The sequence below is a fragment of the Bombus affinis genome, unplaced genomic scaffold (genome assembly GCF_024516045.1).
Source record: "Bombus affinis isolate iyBomAffi1 unplaced genomic scaffold, iyBomAffi1.2 ctg00000143.1, whole genome shotgun sequence".
Taxonomy (NCBI): domain Eukaryota; kingdom Metazoa; phylum Arthropoda; class Insecta; order Hymenoptera; family Apidae; genus Bombus; species Bombus affinis.
In genome coordinates this window covers 27,816-54,151 of record NW_026108867.1, presented here as the reverse complement: position 1 = coordinate 54,151, position 26,336 = coordinate 27,816, and the positions used below count along the sequence as shown (strand labels likewise).

Genomic DNA, 26,336 nt, shown 5'->3' with positions numbered 1-26,336 from the left:
CTGTTACTATCACGGGGGAATGATCAGAGGAGAGATCAGCCGAGGAATTGATTTGGACGTGTCTTGACGAGATATTTTTAGTTATGAGGAAATCAAGGAGATCGGGTATTTTGTTTGTGTCGGTGGGCCAGTGTGTGGGTTCGTATGTGGTAAGGTAGTTGAGCTTGTTGGTTATTATGCTGTTGAGGAGGTTTTTGCTTCTTATTCTTTTGTCTTGGAGGGCAGTATACAGCTGAAGTGGTGATTGTACCATGACAGTCTTCAAGACCATGCTTGGAGGTAGTCTTTCTGGAATGGTGGAAGTTCGTAGTGCTTAATGTTTGATTTGATTATGATTCCGGTGCCGCCGTGGGCCTTTCCGCTGGGGTGTTGGGTATGGTAGAACTTGTATCCGTTTATGTTCAGGTAGTTTTTGTCGGTGAAGTGGGTTTCAGTTATGAGCATTATGTCGATTTGCTGGTGTTTTAGGAAGAGTTCTAGTTCAAGTTTGCGTTGCGTTAGACCGTTGGCATTCCACAGAGCTGTGCGTCTTGGTTTTATTTTGCGTCGGGGCGTATTAATTTATCCGATGTGGATACACCGTTTTTTTGTTGTTTTTAGATACAAGTGACGAAAAATTATGAAATGATATTTTAAATTTAAACTGATTTCATTCATTGATTTATTGTAGCGACAATGGTAACTTGTTTAAATAAAGATTTTATAAATAAAATATTTAAGGTCTAAAATAATAAATTAACACATGTGAAAACATTAAAGCTGTTATCCTTATTCATGGTCTTGTTGGAACGTGTTTAACGAGCGTAACGTAGGCGTGAAAACGAAAACGTTGAGACTCTTGTGGCGTAAAAGGACTGAATTCCTCATAAAATGCAAGAAACGAGAGGAAACGTGCACATAGTTTATTCTCGACCTTGGATACATAAAACCAAAAAGAAAAAAAAAAGAAAAAGAAAAAGGAACAAAAATTTTTATTGGTTATTTACCGAAACTCATTGTATCATTTTTATTACTCTATATAAAACGTAGAATCATATACTGACGAATGTTATTTCGAATTTCTAACTTCAGAACGATAATTACATATTTGAAATTTCCAATAAGTGGTAGTAGCATTAAAAATATGGAATATTCAACGAGATGAAATATAGGTAAGGTATTTAAAAGAAAAAAGATTGAACCGTTCGATGTAAAACGATGAAATTAAATGATTGGATTTGAAAACTTGATTCGGTTTAATAATTCGATGAAAAAAGTATTCATCCTATGAAAAAAGAATTCATGTTCCTGTCGATATATCAACGACGTGCGCCGTTACTTCCCACTGCTCTGCAATTCAAATGCAATACTCGAATATACATGGCGAAAGAAATGGAAATTGAGCAATTTAAGGGAACGAATTACTCTCACGTCCACGTAACATCAAAATGTATCACGTGTCCGTGTTTGCGAAACGAAATTCGTCGTTGTCCAACTAACACGCTTGCAGATGCTACGTTCACTTTGTTGCATATAGGGCTTAAATATATGAACAAATAGTACTGCGCAAGTGTCACTAGCGTAATTTTTAAAGTGAATTAATGCATAATCTCGTCATCTACGGTTGACCATGATTATGGCAGTGATCATTGTTATATACGAATCTTCGTGCAATATATGTGAAAATTCGTGGTTGTCCAATTAACACGCTTGCTGATGCTACGTTCACTTTGTTGCGTATAGGGCTTAAATATATGAACAAATAGTACTGCGCAAGTGTCACTAGCGTAATCTGAACGTGTTAAAGTGAATCAATACATAACTTCGTCATCTATGTTTGACCATGACTACGGTAGTGGTCATTGATATATGTGAAGCTTCGTGAAGTAGATGTGAAAATTCGTCGTTGTCCGGTTAACACGCTTGCAGATGCTCCGTTCACTTTGTTCCATATAGGGCTCAAATATGTGAACAAATTGAATGGAGCAACTGTCATTAGCGTAATTTTAACGCGTTAAAATAAATTAATGTATAATTTCGTCATTTACGTTTGATCTACGTTTTTTCATCTACGTCATCTACGGCACCTACGCGAATCTTATTGATTACGTCTTTGGCAGTGTTCGTTGCTATAAATGAAACTTAATAGTTGTTGAAACCGCTCGAAAGTCGTGTTCCTAAATCATTCCCTCGTCTCGTATCGTGTTCATCAAATGGAAAAGGAGATTGTGTTTTAATGAAATCGCTTGTTACTATCAATCTTGCTCTCACTCGCATAGGAAAAGAAAGTGAGGAAGGAGAAAAAAATTAAGGTAAGGTCATCAATGAGCAAAATGTTTAATGTACATTAAAATTGAGTCCGCTGCAACCCTCGTGACTTTTAAAATTCCATACGTATATTGTTATACGTAACATTGCCATATTAAATATATTCGATCAAATATTCAATCTCGTTCCCTGAAAGCTGTTCCTGGATATCTGGTTGGATACTTTACGCACGGAAATAGAGAGTGTTAACAGTAACAAACCCTCTATGTAGTGTTTTTGCTTTGCTCTTTTGAACAGGTAGATGACATTTTGCTTCGAAAAACGGATATATGTACCACGGATATGCACATACAGAGTATGTGTATCGATATACACATTGATATACACCTTTGTACAAAGTGTCAAAAAAGTATTTATCGCGGTATTTTTTTCAAGCCATTCTACACCTTCGATTTGATGAAAATTGGTTAAATAAGTGTAGCGCAAAATTGATCTTGACCACAATTTTCAGTGTCAAATTGTTTTTCTATTGCATCATATAGTGCTCATTAGAAAGGAAAGTTCCGTTGTTTTAGAAAAAATGTTTGAAATTTCATTAATACTTAGACTGATTTTATTCATATTTTAAGGTCAAATATGGAATACAATAACATCAATACTAATATCTACTTTTTTGTGCGAATTACTTTATATTTCAATCTTCCTTGATACGCCGTGACAAGCAAAAGTGTAAACACAGCCCGTTGATTTTATGTAGAAAGCGAATGTCGAAGGTATAATGAGAAAAGAGCATTATTTGACCATTCCACAAAATAATTTACCTAAATAGTAGTTAATTCTATTGGATGTAATAAACGTGAAGTAGTACTAGTGGACGAAATATCTATGTTGAAACCTTGATTCGACGAGTATAATTAATGTGCAAAACCGTAAACATGGTTTGAGATGTCCATTTTTGTAAAATGTTTTGTACATTATTAATGTTAATGAAAATTAACTATTACATTTCGTTAATAATAACTTGTAGTTACTGTTACCTAGTCTTTACCGATCACTTGAAAAATTAGTCTTTTACATTTATGTGTTTACTTTTTTCGCTCGTCGCAGTACATGTTTAAGTCAGATATGAAATATCTGGCGTATTCCAGCGGCTTTGATTAAATCAAAGATGTTCATATCCTTAATATTGAGAATGTTGTTAGTAAAGTAACTATTTCTATCCAAAAACAAGATATCTTTGAGACAACGTGAATTTTCGTTCCAATTTTCTTAACTTACAAGTATAAAATTTTCATCGCATGATACAATCTATCCTACAAAGTTCTTGCACACGACGAAGCTGAGAACATAGATCTTCTTCAAATATTATTTTTCTCACTGCTTCGTGTGGAATTTCTACTCGACGAGATGTTATTAAACGCTTAAAAGCTTATTATTAAACGATAACATACTTTTTCCTACATGAATGAACATGAAAGACGTCGAGTGAGGAATTAGAACAATTGTGGATGGTTGGAAACTATTATGCTGCGGTCTACCATTCGTTTTTGCCTATATATACCACGGAACAAAGGATAATTTTCACCGAATTCATCCAGAGCATATTTTCTAAGTTTTACTGTATATGATTAATAAATTTGAAGGGAAAAAGCACCGAATAAATAATAAATAATAAATTTGAAGGGAAAAAACAAGAGATTAAGAAAAAATTCTGAAAAATTCTGACACAAATCAGTAGTATTATTTTATATTACTTTGCGAATTACTTTTCAAGCATAAAAATAGTTTGACGGTCACTTGTAGTTCCTTCCTTGCCATTTCATTTATTAAATTCGTTTAATTTCGTAAACAAAATAGCCACTCGTGGCGAGTTTTGTGTTTAAAATAGAATTTTGTCATACAGGCTGGTTGGTAATTGATAGTACAAGCGGAAAATTGGTGATTCTACTCGAAAAAAGAAGTCGAAAATATAGAATAAAAAAAATTAAAATATTACAATTACCATCAATAAGCTCAGCATCCACATATGACTATGTGACACATAGTGACTGACGCATCCAGATATGGGACTATGGTTCTGAAGTGAACCATTTCTGGGTGAATCATCGACGGTAGTGACATTAAATTCGGTCGGATCTTCTGTGGGGTTCAGGCATTCGATGTTGCAACATCCGCGTACAACGCGGAATCTCTTGCATTGTGTAATAAAAAGAAATCGATTAATTGTAGGGATCAATCGTCACTAGACTACTCGAAAATCCAGGTCATTCAAAGAATGAAAGAAGAAAGAATTGCTCCAATTCCACCATTGCTTTTGCAAAACTAGTATTTGAGAACCGTTGGTCAAATATATTATAACACTAAACGTACATTTCGGGAACAATAATTTGTGCTATGAAACAGAATACGATAAAGTTCAAAGGTTACATCGAATTTTCAAAATTTTATAAATTCAGGTGTATGACAGTATCAGTCAGCTCTTTTTCTGTCCCCAAGCGCCAAAATTCATTCCGACTACCATTTTACGTATTTTACAGAAGTAAGCCTTCATTCATCTCCCATTCCATCCACCAACATGCTCTCGACGTATTATCTTCTAAGTAAAATATTGATGTTGAGTCAGACATCCAACTGAATAATCTTTTCGGTGTTACTATAAGGCATTTAAAACCAGGGCTTGTGCTTATACGTTAGATGTAATACTTGGCATGAAACCTGCTGATATTAATATTAAATTTATGCATAGTAGGATGTTCGACCATTGTCAAAATGAAATTATTTAGCATCTTATATAGCCTGGCAAGGCTCGAACGTTTTATCTTCCTGTAGATTTTCTTTGCTTTTAGACTTTCCTTCCATTTCTCTGAATTGGTATCTTCTGTACACTATTTATAAAGGAAGAATAAATTATATGTTACATCCAAGTTACCAATCCAAATAATTTTAAGTAAGAAAAGAGACCCAATGCAGCAGTTTCAACTTAAATATAGATCCGACGATTATTTACGAACAAATAGTATAAATCTTTTAGCAATATGAAATTCGCAATATTTATTCAAATATTTATATTTATAGTTCGCCATTAGCAAAGAAGACATGTTAGCGTGCGTTATCGATTTTACGCTTTTGCCACGCAAACATGGAAATTGCGATTCAAAATTGAATTTGCACTGAAAACGGTTGACGTTACGACATCAATAACATATTTCAAAAACACTGATGATATCATACGGAATCAGAGAGATTCTATGAGAAGTTAAACGCATAATCATCCTATTGTAAATAACAGGAACAGAAAGTACTCAAGGAATAATACAGAATCATCCTATCATCCTATCCTATTATACAGGATTGCTTTGATTCGAGCTCAAACATAGGGAAATCTGAAAGAATTTTTCGCAGAATTTCCTTCCCCTTTGAATTGGCTTTTATACAAAACGACTTTAACCTTTTCAGGGAAATACCTATAGAGTGTGACGATCTACGATTTTAAATAGAGGGGTATATCTGAAAAGAGGTGGATGTAAAACGTAGCATATAAAACGTAGATCAAATATTTATTCAAGGATTTTTTCTCTTCGCAGAGAATCAGGTTTTCAAGAACGATCGAATATGTATGCACTTGATTTACACGTGAAGTTGTCATTAAAAATATTGTTGCGTTTAAAAAGATAAATATTGATTTAAATTTAATGAAATTGTTAGTCCAATTGTTTTAAGCTTAAAGATATGTAGGTGTCACATTTATATATTGAAAACCTGGGAGCGGCATTAATTAACAAACCTAGTCACGCGCACACGTACTTTAAAACCATGCTTGAAAATCGATATTCCCTGAAACAATGCATCGTTCTGCGCTTCCAATTTATTTTCGCACGAAGAATCAGTCCATTCATCGTTGCCGTCACCATCGCTACTGTAATCTATATTACTCGAATAAATTCTATATCTTGATTGGAAAATCGCATATTTTAACGAACTTTCTGTGTTTTTTTTATGATTTTAATTGGCAATTTCCGAAATTGAACTATAGCTTGAGAATAAACCGATAATATTTGAGGGTATATATACATACATCATGTTTTTGATGGGTTTTGTAGTAAAATAATTGTAGAAAAAGCAAACTTTTTAAGAAAAAATTACCATATTCGAGTAATAAATTATAGAAAATTACCAATGTAATTTAAAACTTCAAAAGAAGAATCTATTACATGTAATAAAGAGAAGGACTTGTTCACGAACGGTAATTCAACAAATACATGCGTTGCAGAAACATAGTTTTACAAGAGAGAAGAATCTCTCTAGGAACTCGACGATGTCACGTCAAGAGAAAATTCAATAAAGTGATTACTAACCGTATTACCAGCGGCAATCGTGTTGCGGCAATTCGTAAATAAGTTAGTCGTCTATTTGGAGAAACGTCGCTGGCAATATCGTCACATTTTAATTACGTCAGCGCTATCAATTGGTCTTGGAAGAAAGTTTTCCATTATGTACTTTTGCCCACGGCGTCGTTCCAACAAATGAATCCGAGTTTTGAATCGCTTTCTCTTATATCACGAATTTGTAACGGTGTTTCTTCAAACTATAAACGATTGTAATGAATGCCTTTGCGTACAAAGACCGATACCTGGTTTGACTAGAAGCTTCAGCTAATTAGTGCCCCAGTTAATTTGGATGTTCACTACCACGCCACTTCCCCCGCCCCCCAAAAAGTGGCTTGGTGTCCTCCACGTAAAAAAAAAGAAAAAGGAAAAAAAGAAAAAGAGAAAGGAAAAAAAAGAAAAAGGGGAAAAAAAGAAAAAAGAAAGGAAAAAAAAGAAAAAGAAAAAGGGAAAGAAAAGAAAAAAAGAAAGGAAAAAAAAGAAATAGAAAAAGGGAAAAAAAAGAAAAAGAGAAAGAAAAAGAAAAAGAAAAAAAAGTTAATTTGGATGTTATAAAATGTTATACAACCAAGAACTTATCTTCTACTTGGTAGTCGCATAAGAGAAGACCGAGCCATTGAATCGCTCAGATAGATTAGCTGATTCGCTTAACGTATTTTTACTTCCGATGACGTAAACAAGAGCAGAAAGTACACAAGTAATAATACAGAAATGTCAAATGTACAGAGGAATAGATTTCGTTAAATCATTAGAACGTAACATTTCCTTATAATTCTATTTGTGTATAGCAAAATAGCTTGTGTGCTTTCATGAAATATAATTGATATTTAGAAGCTCTCATATAGGTAGATATATAGCTCGTGTTAATTAGTAATTTAACAATACATCATGACAACATATCATTTTCGTTTCTTCGTTTATCTCGTTATGCGCGTAAACGAATGTGTAAATAAAGACATATAATCAACGATAACATGTAGTGGCAAGCATTATAATTATCGACAAAGGAGAATATTGGTGAAATGATTGTGGGTGATTTCACTCGGTGTATCGGTAAATAAACTTTGATAGACATTGCCGGTGGATTCGCTGTCGGTGAAATCGTGTCGATGAAATAATTGTCAGTGATTTAAAGATAACCCAATTTATTGATCTCCCCTTCATAGAGTTGTACGTCTCTCTATAATACATACTCTACCTGGAAGGGCTGAAACATTTAGCTTAGTCACACTAAACTGAACTGGACTGCAAGTAAGAAGATTGAAATGCAAAATTCACGTGTGAGCGCAACGGTTTAGATGGAAAGTTCGATAAGGCGATTATGTATATTAACCCGAAAGAAAGCTCATGGCTTTGCAACGCGTTACACGCAACACGGAATTTCCCTCGCTGAAATAATCCTATTACAACGATACGATTTTCCTTAACAGATCTCGCAATGTAATTCTCCCTCTACAACATTTTATTAGGTTTGAAACACGAGAGTTTCGAAGCTCTGCAAAGTCTCGCGAATCTAGAAGTCGAGTTTCAACGTATTTTCGCTTCTTATTTTATAGCTGTTAATAGTTATTATCTCACTCTGCACGTACATCAAACGAGTACTTATGTAAATCCAAAGGAAACGGAAACAACCGAGAATAATTGAGGATAATTCGAATACGTACCGATTAGTAAAGTGTTTGGCAAAGAAAAAAAAAAAGGAAAATTGTATCGGAGAAATAGGGGAAAAACGGTGGCGTACATCAAGCAATCTTTATGGCTGTAATACATTTATTATTCATTTATGTTCATTTTCTATCGCGTCACAGACCTTGAAATAACTGGCAGAACGAGCATATAAATCTTGTATCGCTCGACCTGACTTCTCCCGATGGAAAAATATTCACCAGCCTGGGATCGTGCATCGCTAATTACTCCGTTCTACTTTTCGAACGCGTTTCCATCCATACAGAAAAGCAAGAAGGCAAACTCTATCGCACAGTCATGAAGAGATGCAAAAGCAAGAAACCAACCAACGACATGACGATCGACATGGTGAAAGCAGTCCTCCAGAGGCTATTCACCATGGGACACGGACCCTCCCATTACGAGGGCCGCCAAGAGGCAGAGACCGAAGAAGAAGAAGACATCAGCTTCAGCGTCGTCATCGGCGAAGGCGATGTCGTCGATGGCGCCGGAAGAATGAACACCAAGAAGGCTGCAGGAGTCGATGGAAGACTCCTGGACTGCTGGAAGCATGAGCTGGAAGCAAGCTGGAAAGAGACTGCTGGAAAACGGCCAGAGTAATACTGCTAAGGAAGCCGGGAAAGGATCCCAGTCTCCCTAACGCGTACCGGCCGATAAGCATACTCCCAGCCATGAGCAAGATCTGGGAAAAATGCTTTAAGAAGATCATCGAGAGATGCATCGGAACGGACCCGTTCCATCGGAGGCAGTATGGGTTCAGAAAGAAGAATTAGCTTAGCGAATACCGATAAGAACAGGAAGAAGCAGAAACGGGCACAACGAATAGCCCTGTGCATAACAACGACGGCATACCGTACCGTCTCCCACGCGGCACTTTGCGTGTTGACCGGGAATCTCCCGATCTACATAAAGATAAAGATGCTCGAAGAGACTTACGAGTGGAACAAGATCCATAAGACCAAGATCGGCGCGGATGACGGCAACGAGCTGAAGGAGGAACTGGAGGCGCAAGGAAATTAATACAGAGTGCGCTGCTATTTACCAAAAAGAAGATGGACATCGATCATCACACCATGCAGCTGTTAACCGGGCATGGGAGTGTGGCGGCACTCGACACTAACTAGTGTCGGACGACGGCAGCAACATCTACAGCTCCCAGTGACAATTACAGCGGACCAGGCCCAACTACTACAACTATCACGCACGTCCAATAAATATATAACGCACACACGGCCACCTCTACATTGGTGACCCCGACGTGATCGACAGTAAAACTGAGGTCTGACCGTGATAGCATTACTGAGAACTTCCATCATCGCGAATCTAGACCTGTGGCAAGCTGGACCCTACCGCTACGACGAACACGGAACGGCCCTTCCTTCAACAAAAACTCGACCCCTCACCGCCGACTCACGTATGCAGGTGACTGGGTACGAAACGATGACCGACCAAGCCAGGAGTGATGTGGCCGTCGCAAAAGTTCATGGGCATTACCACTAGCACGTCATACTAAAAAATGGAACAGAGGCCTACGACCGTACGCGGAACGCCCGCACCGTACTGACAGGTATCCACCGCCACATTGAAGACTTCGAGCAACATCCGCACGAATTGGACAACAATTGGACAATTGGACGGTTTATTACACTAAGATTCTAACGCTATCACTGGTAAGGGGTACTGTGGCGGAACTCGACAAGCCAAATACCACCACTTGACACTAACTAGTGTCGGACGACGGCAGCGACATCTACAGCCCCCAGTGACAATTACAGCGGACCAGGCCCAACTACCACAACTATCACGCACGTCCAATAAATATATAACGCACACACGGCCACATCTACAGGAGTTTCGGTGTCTATAGAAAGAGGATTGGCAAGAGCAGCGACAGCAACTGTCTCAACTGTGGAGACCCTAACGACGATGCAGAGCACGCCCTCTTCACGTGCCCGAAGTGAACGTACAGAAGGATTGAGCTGGAGAACGCTCTTGGCGAGAACATAGACGTGGACAATCTGATCGCCACGGTGACCGCCAAGAACGAGAGCTGAGATAAATTCAGGCAATTTCGCAAGACCGTCATGTCTCACAGGAGGGTGACAGCGAAGGCCTTGATGGAAGCAAGGAGGAGAACGAGAGCAACAACAACTACGCGGAGCAGTGAAGGCAGAGATACAAGACAACAAAGAACCACAGAAGGAGATCAGCCCAGTATTCTGAACTAGCTGAGAAGATGACGAGAGCAATACAGAATATACAGAATAACTGCCAGAAGAAGAAGATACAACGGGGCATGAAAGGACAACCCTGATGACTGCCGACAGGTTTTACTGGGGTTGTCTGTCCTCGAAGCAAAGGGAAAAGGAGGAGGGGTTTTTAGTGGGTATGGCAACAACATCCGTCCGAGTCCCACATAACCCAGTGATGCGGATCACTGGGTATGCGTAACAGCATTTTCCCCTCCTCACGCAAAAAAAAAAAAAAAAAAAAAAATAAACTATCACACTCTATCAATTTTAAGTTGATAATTTCGTTATTATATAATTTTTCTTAGTCTAAACTGAATCCAGGAAGAAGAACTTTCATCCAATTACATACTTCATTAATTCATGAATTATATTCGTTACCGTACGTACAAAAAGAAAGTTGACTGATATAAAAATTCAAAGGATAGAATTTCTAAGCTCGCGATTGGAAACAGATTCAGTTCAATGGTTTAATTTGCCATTTAATTGAATTCTCTGGCAATTTCAGCGAACTGTGGGCTTTAAAAGTGTCCCGCATTCAAACGCAAGACTTCTCCTCCACCTTTCCCTTTCTTTCAATTCCAACCTCAAGTAATTGACCAATTAATTCGAAGATATATTTACATGCTTGCAAGGGATTCAAACAACTTCGTTGCGTTAAATTCGCAATTATAACCAACACGAATGTCTCAATCAATGTGCAGCTCGAAACAAATAAAAGATAATTAACTTTTCAATATAACGATTGATATGTTTGATGAAGAAAAATGTATGAATTTTTAAAAACGTCTCCTAGTACATTTAGCATTTTTATAGTAAAAACTTAGAACACACACGCACACATATACTATTCCGTGAAATGATTTACACAGCTATGAGTCTAATCCTATCATATTATAAAGGGATGGACGAACTTTTCCTAATAAATATAACTTTATACAAAATCTTGTTTAAAAAAATTAGTTTTTTATTCTCATTAAATTAATTTAATATCAGAATATATAATTTTAGTCGTTATCAAAATTTTATGTCAAATGCGTTCATAGATACATATATAAATAAATGTCTAATCCTATGTATTTATTTCAACTGAAATCTTAACTTAAATATTTATTAACAATATTCTGACGAATATGCAATGAAAGATAAAAACAACCATATTTTTCTTATAGAATGTCTCATGCTTCTTACTCATTTTATGTTTCTCGTTGTCAGTGCGTAACTACTTATCAGCCGCAGGAATGCTAAGTTTTACTACTGAGAAACGAAGAGACATATAGATGCAAATATACGCTATCTCGCGTGAAAAAACATCAGATACATTAACCAGAAGGAATATCCGATACATATAAAATTCATAGCGTAGTTATTTATACATACGGAATATTTCTTTCTGTATGAAATATTCTTTCTTCTGAATTCTTATTATAAATGTATGTCCATTTCCTACCTTAAAATGTCTCTCCTTTGAAAAACTCCATTTAAATATAACGATCAACAAAATATTACCAATAAAAATATTAAAACGAGATGCTGAAAGAACCTTTTAATGAAGTACAAATGATTATTTCAACTTTAATTCTGTTAAATTTGAATTGAATCATTTATAAACCGAACAGGTGTATAAAATTTTATTGCGTAAAAATCGTGAAGCTGAAAATTAGGAACGAATAACGAATGGGTAACCTAGTTTCATTAAAAGGTACGTGTACGCCGATCCGCGTAACAACTTCGACACTCCAATTATTATAAAGCATGTATCCTTCAGAGATTTTTTGCGCGAACGCAAGATACCTTTTACACGTGCAACTGAATAAGTGGAACGTGATTTTCAATATTTCTTCTTGTAGAACTTGTAACAACATAACTGTTTTACGAATATTTTCCCTGACACTTTTAGAACGATGCGTAGAAATCTCCTTTTCTAATTAATAATTTCAGCATTTCTCTGAACAGTTTCGTTGCGATTCAAAAATATACAAAGCTTACGACGTGGTTGTTTAAAAATATTTATATGTAACAAGATTTCGAATTTGTCACATCAATCGCGATCTCAGCAGGTGTAAATTAATTCGTTCTAATGAACGAATAAATTAAACGGCTCGTGACAAAAATTAATCCTGTCCATGTTTGTCTTTCTAAAACTAATTCAAGGCGAGTTAAATGAATCGCTGTGTACCCTATTCGCGCAGCATGTGTTTTAACGACCAGCATGCAAGCGTTAACGGTGTACTTATTAATTAACGGTAACTTATTAATTAATTAAATTCGTGTATATCAAGTTTCCTATCATTTAATACTTTCGTGTAACTACAGAGATTTGATACTATGAAATGGAATATAAAACTTGGTAAAAAAATGCGCTTCGTTAGGAAATGAGGGTGATGATGCAAATATTTTTTGTAGCCATTATATAGAATTTCGATGGTATAATTAATCAGTATCCTGACGGGATATACCAGCCCCTGACGGGACGAAAGTGACGAAAATAATTTGCAAACAGATGAGGATTGCAAGTATTTTCGAGTCCTTCATGGTTGTAAAAAATCAGGTAATGTTGTCGCTGTAGAATATGGGAAAATCAGGCGTTTCAATATCAGTTGTGCGGGCACTGGAGTGCGTAGACCAGAAATATCTGCGACAAAAATCAGAATACATTTGTTTTCGCATGATTGGATCAATTTTGTGTAGGACTAAGCTGATTGAACCTAACACGGGATAATTGTCCACCTTACGACCTTAACAAGCCCGCTTGATTCCCTGTAAGTGCTTGAAATTGATGCTTGTATTCTTTCCAGATTAACAAGCTTTGCCCCCCCTCCCTCTCTATTTCCTTAGATCGAGTTAGACTGCCACAACATATTATCTTTCTTCTTTGCTTTTCTTTTCTTTCGATCTTTTAAAGCCTTAAATCGCTGGTTATTACAGTGTATACAGTCAATTACCCTGTAAGTCGTAAGTACATGTTTTACGTTATTTTTCATTTTCCAGCTAAATTCCACAAAAACAAGAAATATACTTCCAACGTGTTTTCACGTGTCTCTAGCAAAGATCTCAAAAACAAGTTGCGGTGCAATTTAAGACGACAAATAGCACCGTGTGTCTCGTTGTGGGAACGCACGTGTAACGTAAATCACATCAGAGACCAGGACACACACACACACCGCGGGCAGGATGGTGTCCCGGTTGGCATACTTCGAACCCGATGGACCGATGAGGGAAACACATGGCGACCTTGGCGACAATGTATATTGCCGGAGTACCTGAGGATTCATTTATGGACTAACGGTCCTTCCACCAAATGTTCTAGAAGCGTAGCAACGGTCACGTACGCCTACAGGGTAGTGGGGATAATGAGGGAACAGATGTCACCGAAAGTAAAAAGATTGTAACAGACTCAGTCTCGTACGGTCACGGCTAGAGCTCAGAAGTGTCTTATAAGTGTATAAACGAAGGAAAAATGAAGTTTTCTTCTTTCTTTTAAATTTCCTTTTATTTTACGTGACACACGCTTCGTCAGCTTTTTAAAAGCGCTCTCTGTCTGCTTTTTTCTCTCTTCACCGCCTATTCGTTTTTTCTTAACGAGTGAAACCGTTTATACGAGGACGGGAGCACAGAAATGACGTACTGGCAATTCTGTTTTGTGATGACACAAGCAGCCCGGTTTCAGTGAATTAAACCTGGCCCCAAGCTTCCAATTATCTCTCCCTTCCTTTCCTTTATTTTTCCCTTCTATATCGAGTTTGAGGTTTTCTAAATTTCCATTACAATCAACTATGGCTTTTCTCTATTTTATATGTTAGCCGATGATTCATGGCAAAAGCGTCGGCTGTAAAAATATTTGGAGTTGCAACAGCAACAAGTGTGTTTTCTCAAACAGAAAATATTGGAAGCGTACTCGTTGGCAAAACAGTTCACGGATAGTTCGTCCTCTGCTTGTTATTTGTTTCAATACCGTTAGCAAATAAATTCATGAAACATAGTGTGTTTCAACCGTTCGCGGAGAGACGCGAACGCTGGATAACGCGTCAACGAGAGTCGTAAATTCTCGTTACTATTAAACAATCGACGCCACTAACTGATTGATCCTCTATTTCTATTACCAGAATAGAGGTGGTTAGGTTTGAGTGTATACGAACAACTATACTGGGTTGGTTGATAAAAGTTTAATAAAAATAACGAAACAACAAGTTCAGTCAAAGATCAACAATTATAAACGAAAAAGATAACAGTCAAGGTTTGTTTAGCGGTTTGCTTATAACGAGACCTATCGCACAAGCAACAGCTTGAGACAGACGTTATGTGTTAGATTCGATTCAATGTGTAACGTTCGACGCGTCACAAGGAACTGATCGACTTTAGATGATCTCTTCGTCTCATCTTTAAGACAACCCCCACTATACTTAGGTCATGCCACCGTTCGCGCCTATGATCACGTATGTCTGTTCTTGCGTGGAAAACGTAACGGACCAAATTCGACGTTTCGAGAACTCGCTGCTTGGCGATAGCTATGCGCTCGTCGATACATTGTATATGATCCGGCGGTCAGATAAGACGATCTGACTGAGACATTGTAGGGCCGCGAGCGACGGTTAGAAAATACAGCCTGTGTTAAGCCTCGTGGCGTAACATCCTCCCCCCGTTGAGAGGGTACCGATCAAATGATATGGTGTGGAGTCAGGTGCGTCGCTGACGAATCTCCTTCGCTCCGTGTGGGTGGTCGGACTCGTCTGGATCTGGGTGAATGGGTAAGGGGACCAGTCTTTTGACGCCACGATCCAGGGTAGTTGTTGCCGTCTGCACGGTAGCGGTCCGTATGATTCCGTCGACTCCTGGATGGACCTTGATCACGCGGCCCAAAGGCCATTGCATGAATGGTACGTTATCCTCCCTGAGGACTACTACGGTGCCTTCTCGGATGTCGTGACTGCCCTTGCTCCATTTGTTTCGGATGTTCAGCTCGTTCAGGTACTCTTGATGCCAGCGGCGCCAGAAATGTTGTTTGACCCTTTGAATGTGTTGCCAGCTGGAGAGACGATTGGATGGAGTGTCCCGAAAATCTCGTTCTCGAAAGCTTGTTAATGCATCTCCGATGAGGAAGTGACCGGGAGTAAGGACAAGAAGATCGTTTGGGTCAGATGATATTGGAGTCAGAGGACGGGAGTCGAAGATAGACTCGATTTCAATGATCAGTGTGTTCAAGTTTTCGAATGTTAAGAGCTCGTTACCTGCGACACGTCTGAGATGTCGTTTGAAGGACTTCACCGCAGCCTCCCACAACCCGCCAAAGTGAGGTGAGTTGGGAGGAATGAAGTGCCATTCGATCCATCGATCGGCTAAAAAGGAGTGAACCTTTACCTTATGATCGTCGGACTGCAGGAGGTTTCGGAGCTCTCGTAATTCGTTGTTGGCGCCAACGAAGTTGGCACCGTTGTCAGAATAAATTGTTACACAGAATCCTCGGCGAGCGATGAATCTTCGCCGAGCAGCAATGAAGGCCTCGCTAGTGAGATCGGTGACCAGCTCGAGGTGGACTGCTTTAACTGCAAGACATACGAAGATTGCTACATATACCTTGATTTTGCGTCGGTTGCGATCCTTTCGTTCCTTGATGTAGAACGGTCCGCAATAATCAATTCCGACGTTGGTAAATGGACGAGATTCCGTTATCCGTGCAGCTGGAAGGTCGCCCAGTACGTAATCCACTGGAGGTGGATTGGCTCGGCAGCAACATACGCACTTCTTCAGCGTGCTCCAAACTTGACTACGGCCGTCGATAGGCCAATAAGATCTCCTTAAGGCATATAAGGTAGCTTGAGTTCCGGAGTGGAGATTTAGGAGGTGTTCATGCTCGATAATGTGTGCTGTAATTGAGGATTTGGGTAGAATGATTGGGTGTTTCTGAGTGAAGGGCATTGGTGAGTGACTGAGTCGGCCTCCGACTCACAATATCTCGTCCTTGTCCAGAAATGGATTGAGTCGTTGCACCTTCCCCTTCACTGCAGAATTTCGATCTGTTCGGAGAGTACGTATTTCATCTGGAAAATAGCAGAGCTGTAACAATTTGACCAATTTGTTATGCGCATTGGTTAAATCATGTGTGGTTAGAGGTCCCCCCCGATCCTGTTTTTGTCTCCATCTGAAGCAACGAGCGGCAATTCTTATCAGCTTGGGCCAAGAAGAAAATCTCTCCAGTCCAGTAGACTGTGGTCAGGCGGAGTCACGGACAGACATGTTGCCTTCTTCTGCTCTGGTATTTCAGCTAATGGTACCGTGTTCCACGTCGGCCAGTATTTTTCAGGTTGTTGGAGCCATTCCGGTCCATGTTGCCAAATGGTTGATCGCAAGAAGTCTTCGGGTGATTGGCCTCGCGATATGAGATCTGCAGGGTTTTCGGTAGTGGGAATGTGGCGCCAATCGGAGGTGTGAGTCTTCTGTTGAATCTCTGTCACACGATTCGCGACGAAGGCTTTCAGCGTATGGGGTGATGTATTAATCCAATGTAGAACGATTGTAGAATCAGTCCAGTAAACGGTCCGAGAAATGTTGCTTGGTAACGCTTGAAGGACTGTAGTGGCCAATGATGTGAGAAGAAGTGCTCCACTCAGTTCCAGCCTTGGAATGGTTTGTGATTTGAGTGGAGCCACCTTTGACCTTGCAGTGAGGAGTCGTGTCCAGGCATGACCCTCCGGAGTGATGGTGCGAAGGTAGACGCATGCCCCATACGCCCTTTCGCTGGCGTCGCAGAATCCGTGTAATTCAATTTCCGCTGCAGTCTTGATTATAGTTTTACGTGGAAACTTCACGTTATTTAGCAAAGGTAGCTGTGAATAATATTTGCTCCATTCTGTGTGTACGTCAGCCGGAAGAGATTCGTCCCAGTCAATTTTTAAAGTCCAAAGTCGTTGGAGCAACATTTTAGCGCGAACGATCACTGATGCCAGTAATCCAAGAGGGTCGTAGATCTTGGCAATTTCGGAGCTGACTGTTCTCTTCGTAATTCGAGAGGTGATAGGACTGATTTTGACGGAATATAGGATCGAATAGTCAAAGGAATTCCAAACAACACCCAGTGTTTTGAAAGTTTGCGATTCGCCTAGTAGCAGCTTATCGTTTATGTCCTGCTCGGAAAGTCCTCGTAGCAGTTCCCGGTCGTTCGCTGCACATTTTCGAATGTTTAAGCCGGCTAGTTTAAGCAATTCTATGTGCTCCGTTCTCAGTGATTGTGCCTCGTCCTTTGTATCAGCTCCTGTGAGAACATCGTCGACGTAGAAGTCTCGCTGTAAGACCATCGCTGCTCGTGGGTATCGATGTCCCTCGTCGTCTGCCCGTTGTTTCAGGCACCGAATGGCTAGATAGGGGGCCGCTGATAGCCCGAATGTCACTGTGTTAAGTTGATAGGTGTCAACTTCTCCATCAGAGTTGCGCCACAAAATTTGTTGGAATTTCCGATCCACTGGACGCACAAGAAATTGTCGATACATCTTTTCGACATCGCCTGTAATGGCGTACTGATGAGAACGAAATCTTAAAAGGATAAGAAATATGTCGTCTTGTAGTTTCGGTCCCGTATGAAGTACGTCGTTTAATGAAACTCCGGTGGTTGTTGGTGCAGATCCGTCAAACACAACTCGGAGTTTTGTAGTCCGGCTGGATTCTTTAATCACGCCGTGATGTGGCAGAAAATATCCGTCGTCCGTGCAGTGGTCCGTGGTAATCTTCGTCATATGTCCTAATTCCAAGTATTCTTCTATTACGGCGTGATAGTCGGCTTCGAATTGTTTGTCTCGTTGGAATCGACGGCAAAGGGAAGTGAGTCGCTTCATTGCCATGGCTTTCGAGGATCCAAGCGGAGGAGTTGTTTCGTTGAATGGGAGAGCGACAACGTATCGCCCTTCGTTGGTGCGTTGCACGTGATTTCGAAAGTGCTCCTCGCACTGTCGTTCCGCTTCCGAAATTCGTGCGGTGGGCGGTCCCTCGTCGATTTCCCAAAAACGGGCGAGGTCCGCCTGTAAAGCCGTCGTGAAGGCGTGAAATGCGTATGCTAATGATTGCGAGGTTGGGCTCCCCCCGATGACCCATCCGAATCGCGTTTTTTGCAGACGCAAGTCGGGCCCGTTTACTTGACTGATATCAAGTTGGCCGACACAGAGTGATGCTAGTGTTGGTCCGGCGCTCAACAATATTTCGATCGGAGCAGGTCTATGGAATCTTGGATCGGCTAATTGGAGATTCCTAGGTATCTGTATAGTTGAGCGATCTACGGGTTGATTTGGGACCCAAGACGCGATAGTCGGTATGATTAGAAACGTCAAGTTGCGTTCGTATGTGCCGTCAATGGAGGTGATCATGGCCGTGATGTAGCGTTTCGAGATCTTCGATAACGTGTTGAGTGTTCCGATTGGGACCGAACATTTCCGTTGGTTGAGTTTTAATGAGTTAGCGAGCCTTTCGGTGATAAAGTTCATGCTAGAGCCGGTGTCTAGCAGAGCTCTACAACGAAATGGTTGAATTTCATTGTTCAAGATGTTGACCTGCGCTGTGACTAACAAGTCGTGCTGCAATGGTTCAAAAGGAGGCGAGGTCAATGAGTCCGTTTTCTGTGGTTCGGTCCCTAACACAGTCGTCTGATGCTGTCATTGTTTTCCTTGTCGTTTAGGACTGGACGATATAGTCGATCCCGATGCCGCCGTTCGCGATAACCGAGATTCGCGTTTCGGAGATGTTCGCGGAGACGTTCGGGGAGACGCTCGGCGAGACGCTTGGGGCGATGCTCGGGGAGACGATCGGGGAGACGAGGATGTGCGTCTCGAACGATGTGAGGAACGCGGGGTCGGTGAACTAGGCGAAGATCGACCGCTCGATGTTCGGTTGACACGTGTTCGTGGTTTGCTATGCCCATGGTCTTGATGCAGATACGTGTGGTGTCGCTGTCTACAGATGCGACATGACCCCGCGGAGCATTGAGTAAGAGCGTGTTCCTTGCCTAAACAATTGGTACAGAGCGACGCCCTTTTAGCGATTTCCAGGCGTTCTTTGGGCGACTTCGCTTTGAAGACATGACAATTCCATAATTCGTGTTGTCGCATGCAGATTTGACGGTGGCAGTCGAATTTTTCCTTAAGAACGTCAATGGCGATTGCGTAATTTGACTCGGTGATGGCTAATGACTGTATGCTTCGCGCGGCCCATCCAGTCAGGGCTGATCGGAGATGATAAAATTTCTGAACTGGTGCTAAATGTTCATTTTGATCTATCGTTGACGAGAAGGAATCGTAAAATGACTGCCAATCCTCGAGGGCGCCATCAAATGTAGGTATCCGAACCTCCGGTAGTTTAAGCGAAGCAGACACGCGACCGGCGGTTGATGCGCCGCTTGTCGATTGTGACGGCGTACTTCGTCGTATATTGATCAATTGTTTAGTTATTCGGCGTTGTAGTTTTTCGTATCCTTCCGCTAGTTCAATGCCGCGCGCGATCTCTCCCTCGTCTATAGCTACGATCCGGTTTTGTATGGCACGGAGTTCCGTCTCGTAGATTTCTAGACGATCTTTAATTTGTATCAAGTCGATCTCTTCCGGACAGCCTGATTGTTCGATGTCGTCCAGTTTTTTTTGCGAAGCGTGTAAACTGGGCGATATAGTAGCCCCGCTGTCGACGCAAGGTGGCGAATTCGTTTCCGGTTGCCATTATTTGTTATGTAATTGAGAGCGAAATCGTTTGAACTTACTTCTGTTGGCGATTGCCCACTTTGGGGCAGGAGGCTGTGTGGTTGCGTTTCAACCACCGAATTATACCTCTTCAAAGGTGACGACCCTTTACGTTACTGACCTCGCTGGGGTAGTAACGCTTCCGCTGCTGGTTGTGTTGGGTTCACATGGCACTGTATGGTAGTGGGTGTCACTGGCGTGCACCTTTCACTTGACACTGAATCCGGCTCGAAGGACCAAATGCTTCAACCGTTCGCAGAGAGACGCGATCGCTAGATAACGCGTCAACGAGAGTCGTAAATTCTCGTTACGATTAAACAATCGATGCCACGAACTGATTGATCCCCTATTTCTATTACGAGAATAGAGGTGGTTAGGTTTGAGTGTATACGAACAACTATATTGGGTTGGTTGATAAAAGTTTAATAAAAATAACGAAACAACAAGTTCAGTCAAAGATCAACAATTAAAAACGAAAAAGATAACAGTCAAGGTTTGTTTAGCGGTTTGCATATAACGAGACCTATCGCACTACGCAGCTTGAGACAGACGTTATGTGTTAGATTCGATTCAATGTGTAACGTTCGACGCGTCACAAGGAACTGATCGACTTTAGATGATTTCTTTGTCTCATCTTTAAGACGACCCCCACTATACTTAGGTCACGCCACCGTTCGCGCCTATGATCACGTATGTCTGTTCTTGCGAGGAAAACGTAACGGACCAAATTCGACGTTTCGAGAACTCGCTGCTTGGCGACAGCTATGCGCTCGTCGATACATTGTATATGATCCGGCGGTCAGATAAAACGATCTGACTGCGACATTGTAGGGCCGTGAGCGACGGTTAGAAAATACAGCCTGTGGTAAGCCTCGTGGCGTAACAGATAGTGAGGAGGAAATAAAATAGCAATGCAGATACCAACTATAAACATAGCAACAAAGGGAGAAACATATTATATAAAAAACAAACAAATTAACATGGAGGCAGAAGAAACAAAAGAGCAACGGGGACAGGAAGAGAGCAATTCAGATTATGAAAGATACTATCAGGACGTGTTGAAGTGGTCACCACTTCTAGGAAAACTCCACATCTGGTCTTTTTAACTTTCTCAAGCGCTGAAGCCATCGACAGCACATAGACAAAAGAATAGCAGGGAGGCAGACCATAAACTCTAGACAGGCGACGTTGGCTTCGGGGTTTTCAGTCATAAAGTAACACTGCTAGCGTGCGGATTTGGACCAGCTCAAATTGTATTCCTGTATTTCATCATTAAGTCAAATATATACTTTGTATCTTACACTTTATCCACGCGTTTTTCTCTCTTTATATACCGAATAACCTCAACAGGACGAAAGCTGGAAGCTAGCGAAGGCTAGCAAAAAACGCAAAACAACTCCAGACATAAGTGCCATAGAAAACCCAGTTACAGAAAAGCAGCGATGGCTGCAAGAATTACCATTAAGCAACTCCTTCAGCTCACTAACAGAAGAAACAGACGCTGACCCCATAAATAAAACCACAATCCAAACAAATCATATTACAAAACCACCACCAATTTTTGATGAGGCCCAAATAATAGACCCGCACATCGATCTACTAAATAATCTAGACGAGAAAAACAACTACACAATAAAGCAAACAAAACTGGAACAAGTAAAAATTCAAACAAACACCCCAGAAACATTTAGGAAAGTTATAAAAGCATTAAAAGAAAAAAAATGCTATTTACCACACGTATCAGCTAAAAACTGAAAGGAGCTATAAAATTGTCATAAGAGGATTGCATCCTAAAACGAATATAAATATAACTATATAAACTAAGCGATGAGTTAGCAAAAATTGGTCATCAAACAAGAACAATAAACAATATAACAAGATTCGACACAAAGCAACCATTACCACTATTCTTAATAGAACTGGAACCCGGAAACAACAACAAGGAAATATATGATATCAAACAAATACTAAACATAATAGTAACAGTGGAACCACCACGACACAAAAAAGATATACCTCAATGCATGCGGTGTCAACAATACGGACACACTGAAAATTATTGCAACAGAAGCCCAGCTTGCGTCAAGTGCGCAAAAAACCACTTAACTATACACTGCCCATCTTCTGGAAAAATAGAAGAAGTTAAATGCTATAACTGTAACGGAAACCACCCAGCCAGCTATAAAGGATGTGAAGTAAGAAAACAATTACAACGTAAACTGTTCCCGCCCCTACGAAGCAGGACAATCACTAACACACAAGCCCAACAGGACAGCACAAATCCTGAAATAATACCAAATACAGAGCAAGCAACAAACACCAAACCCATCAGCACCAACACCATTGGTGGTCTAAGCTACGCTCAAGTAGCCAGCCAATCGACACATACACACAACCAATATCACAGCAATAGTAACAATGACACTGCAGAAATCAAAGAACTGCTCAAACAATCTATAAAGAACACCGAAATGCTAACCAGAATGATAAGCGAGCAAAACGCAGTACTCAGACAGCAAACCCAACAAATCACAGTCATGCTACAACTAATTACAAACGTGCTAAGCAAAAAATAAAAAACGGACACTCTAAAAATAGCAGCCTGGAACTCAAACGGCCTACAACAACGGACCCTCGAAATTAAAACATTCATATACAATAACAATATAGACATACTACTTGTCTTAGAAACACACTTCACTACAAAAAGCTACATGAAAATACCATACTACACCATATATGATACCAAACACCCCTCAGGAAAAGCTCACGGAGGGACAGCAGTGACAGTCAGAAACGATATCAAACATTATCTACACAGCCAAGTTAACAAAGAATATTTACAAGCAACCACTGTTACAGTTCAAACTATCAGCAACTACTTCCAGTTGTCAGCAGTGCCTCCGCGACACAAAATAACATCACAAATGTGGGAAGAATACTTCCAGGACCTAGGGGACAAGTACATCGCAGCGGGAGAATACAACTCAAAGCACACGTTATGGGGGGTCAAGAAACATTATACCTCGAGGCACAACACTGGAAAAATACATTAGAAATAATAACCTCAATATATTATCCACAGGAACACCGACACATTGGCCGACTGACCTGAACAAAAAACCAGATCTTCTGGACTTTGCAGTAACAAGGGGACTAAACACAAATAAACTAAAAATAACACCCAACCTCGAGCTCAGCTCCGATCATACACCCATAATAATTGAATACAGAAACAAACCAATACACTATAGCAAACCAGAAACACTATGCAATAAAACCACCAAATGGCAAACTTTCAAAGAAATAATAGAAAGCAAAATAAACTGCAACATCCCGTTGAAAACTCCTGAACACATAGAACAGGCAGTAGCAACATTGACAGCAACTGTTCAAGAAGCAGCAAGGACAACCACTACACCCGAATCAACCAGCAGACAAACAATAACAATCCCGCAAGAAATACTCGACAAAATCAGAGAAAAAAGAAAAGCAAAAGCAAAATAGCAAAAATACAGAACTCGAGAAAACAAAAAACACTTAAACAAACTTGCAAAGGAAATAAAAAACAAAATAAAGGAGCACAACGATAACGAATTCGCAAAGTTCATAGGGACACTCTCCACACACGAGAACACCAACTATTCACTATGGAAAGCCACGAAAAAAATAAGGAAGCAAATAATACCCGTCCCAGCAATCAGAAAAGCAGATAACACATGGGTAAGAAGCAACGAAGAACAAGCTGAAGAATTCTCCAACCACCTCTGCAACACATTCACACCACACATTATCAACAACAGCAACCTCAAAAGTCATACGGAGGAGGATCCACAAACCACTATTACCACAACCGACAAGGAATACACCATACCTAAAACATCAGCACAAGAAATTAGAAACATAATTGTTGGGAATATGATACATTTACACTGTACATGTGAATGTGTGTGTAAGCGTCAGAGGACGTCCGGGTCTTGGTTGAGACAAAAGACAAGAGCCAGTCGTTAGAAGTATCTGGAAGAGTCGGTTGACAACAAGCGTGCGTGCGAGTAGGATTTTGAGGTCTTAAGAGTATAAGATATATGTGTCGGGTTGGCGTTACGATTAGAGTTAGGGTTAAGGGCGTGAAACGAATCCCTATTGACACTGGACGTGATCATTATGCAATAGAGGAGATATTTACCAGTGCAAACATGACCATGATGGAATTGGACAGGTAATCGCGATAATTTGATACTCGAGAGGCTAATGGCAATGATCCTAGGCTCAATAACGAATCCACGGTCAACGGGATGACGAACTCTACTCTTCTTTAGCGCCTAAGTTGTACTCAATGTTAATGCATGGGGCAATCACTACGTATCCGAGAGTTACTCGAATCGTCGTCGAGATCGTATCGGAGAGTAACTCTCCGTCTCGACGATGCCGTCGAGGAAAACTATAATGGGTGGGTCTAAGGACATGAGATCCTCGGATTCGTCAAAGAAAGCTTTCGTTCCAAAGGTGAGGGAAATTAGCGCTGTTGCTAATTGGTCGATCTCCATATCGGCGTTTTGAAAGAGATGCTGGCCGCCCTTGAGGGGAGGTTGTTGACGGGGGGCATCGTTCGTGGAAGATAGGTTTCTCCTATCTTCCCGTAGTTGCAACAAAGACTACTTGTCTATATGAAGGACTTTGCTTGACTAAATCTTAAGATTTATTGCGGGTCCTCACGTTAGCTAAACATATACTGCGGAGGTATGTTGACATCTGGAGATCATCTTACCCGGAGTATAGAATCTGCGTGTGGCGAGCCACGGGACAGAAACCATTGAAATATTTACTGCCGCGTGTCGCTACGACTATTTCTTTTAAGGAGAGGTATAGAGTTACTCTGTGCCTTTGTTAGATATAACGTTCATCCCTTTGACCGCGGCTACGTTCGGCGACTGATTGTCGCCTCGAGCCCAAGCTCATGATCATAAATCTCGAACAATCGGAGCGACATTTGTTTAATCTAAATTACGACATTACGGTTTTCCCGAGAATCCAAGGAAAGGTTCCGGTGTTTTTCCATCTCCGACATATGTATAACAGTTGTGTGCTAAATAAAGGGAATTATTTGTATTTCCGAATCCATTCTATATCTTTTCATGGTAGCAGAGCGTGGTTCATAATTTTGCAAGTTATTTTAGTGCCTGTTTTTCAATATTGCGAGTTAGTTCGAGTGAGTTCTCAGTAAGGAAAGAAACGTTCAAAGGTTACAAAGAGGAAAAATACACTTCGAGCACGTAGGAATGCTTGAGTTAGAGATAAGGAATCATTTAAAATGGAGAGATCGGAAATCATGATACCTATTTTCGATGGTGAGGATTACGGTATGTGGAAGCAAAGAATAACGATGTTTCTCAGATATAAAGAATGCGAGATTGTCACAACTAGGTTGAAGACAGAAACAGACAATGAAGACTGGGACAAAAAGGATTTGAAGGCAATAAATATAATTTATAGTACCGTCACAAATAGACAATTGGAATATATTAGAGAAGAAAAAACGGCGTCTGAGATAGTAAAAAAGTTTGATGAAATGTACTCGAAAGAGTCGACGGCACTACAGATCGTATGCAGAAGGAGATTGGAAAAGATAAGACTTGAGAACTACACTGATTCAGCATCGTTTTTTAGCGATTTCGAAAAATTAATAAACGAATTAAAAGGTGCGGGTGCACAAGTGAGTGAGAGAGAAAAACTAAATTACATGCTGAATACGTTACCCGAAGAATACACCTACATAGCGGATATAGTAGATGTATTGAAAGCAGAAAATCAAATGGTAGCGTATGTAAAAAATAAAACTGAAATAGCGGAGAAGAAAAATAAGTCCAATCGAGGAGAAATGCAAACCAACGCCTTTTCTGCAAAAAATGAAGGATGCTTCAGATGTGGAAGAGTAGGACATTTTGCGAGAGAGTGTCAAAATGGCGTCGAAGCGGGAAGCAGTAACAGTTTTTGGCGTGGGTCAACACGTGGTCGCAGCAGAGGAAGAGGAAACAAAGGAAATACGAGCAGGGGACGTG

General features: G+C 40.3%; 2 long non-coding RNA genes across 2 annotated transcripts; one reads left to right on the top strand and one right to left on the bottom strand.

The window, feature by feature from the left end:
- Positions 1-3,893: 3,893 nt before the first annotated feature.
- LOC126927564 (uncharacterized) lies at positions 3,894-13,585 on the bottom strand. Its single transcript, XR_007715627.1, has 3 exons — positions 13,303-13,585; positions 13,018-13,202; positions 3,894-4,438 (listed from the first exon to the last, which is right to left on the bottom strand). It is a non-coding gene; the product is annotated as an uncharacterized LOC126927564 (long non-coding RNA).
- On the top strand, positions 13,196-14,477 carry LOC126927569 (uncharacterized). Its single transcript, XR_007715633.1, has 2 exons — positions 13,196-13,329; positions 13,559-14,477. It is a non-coding gene; the product is annotated as an uncharacterized LOC126927569 (long non-coding RNA).
- Positions 14,478-26,336: the final 11,859 nt, after the last annotated feature.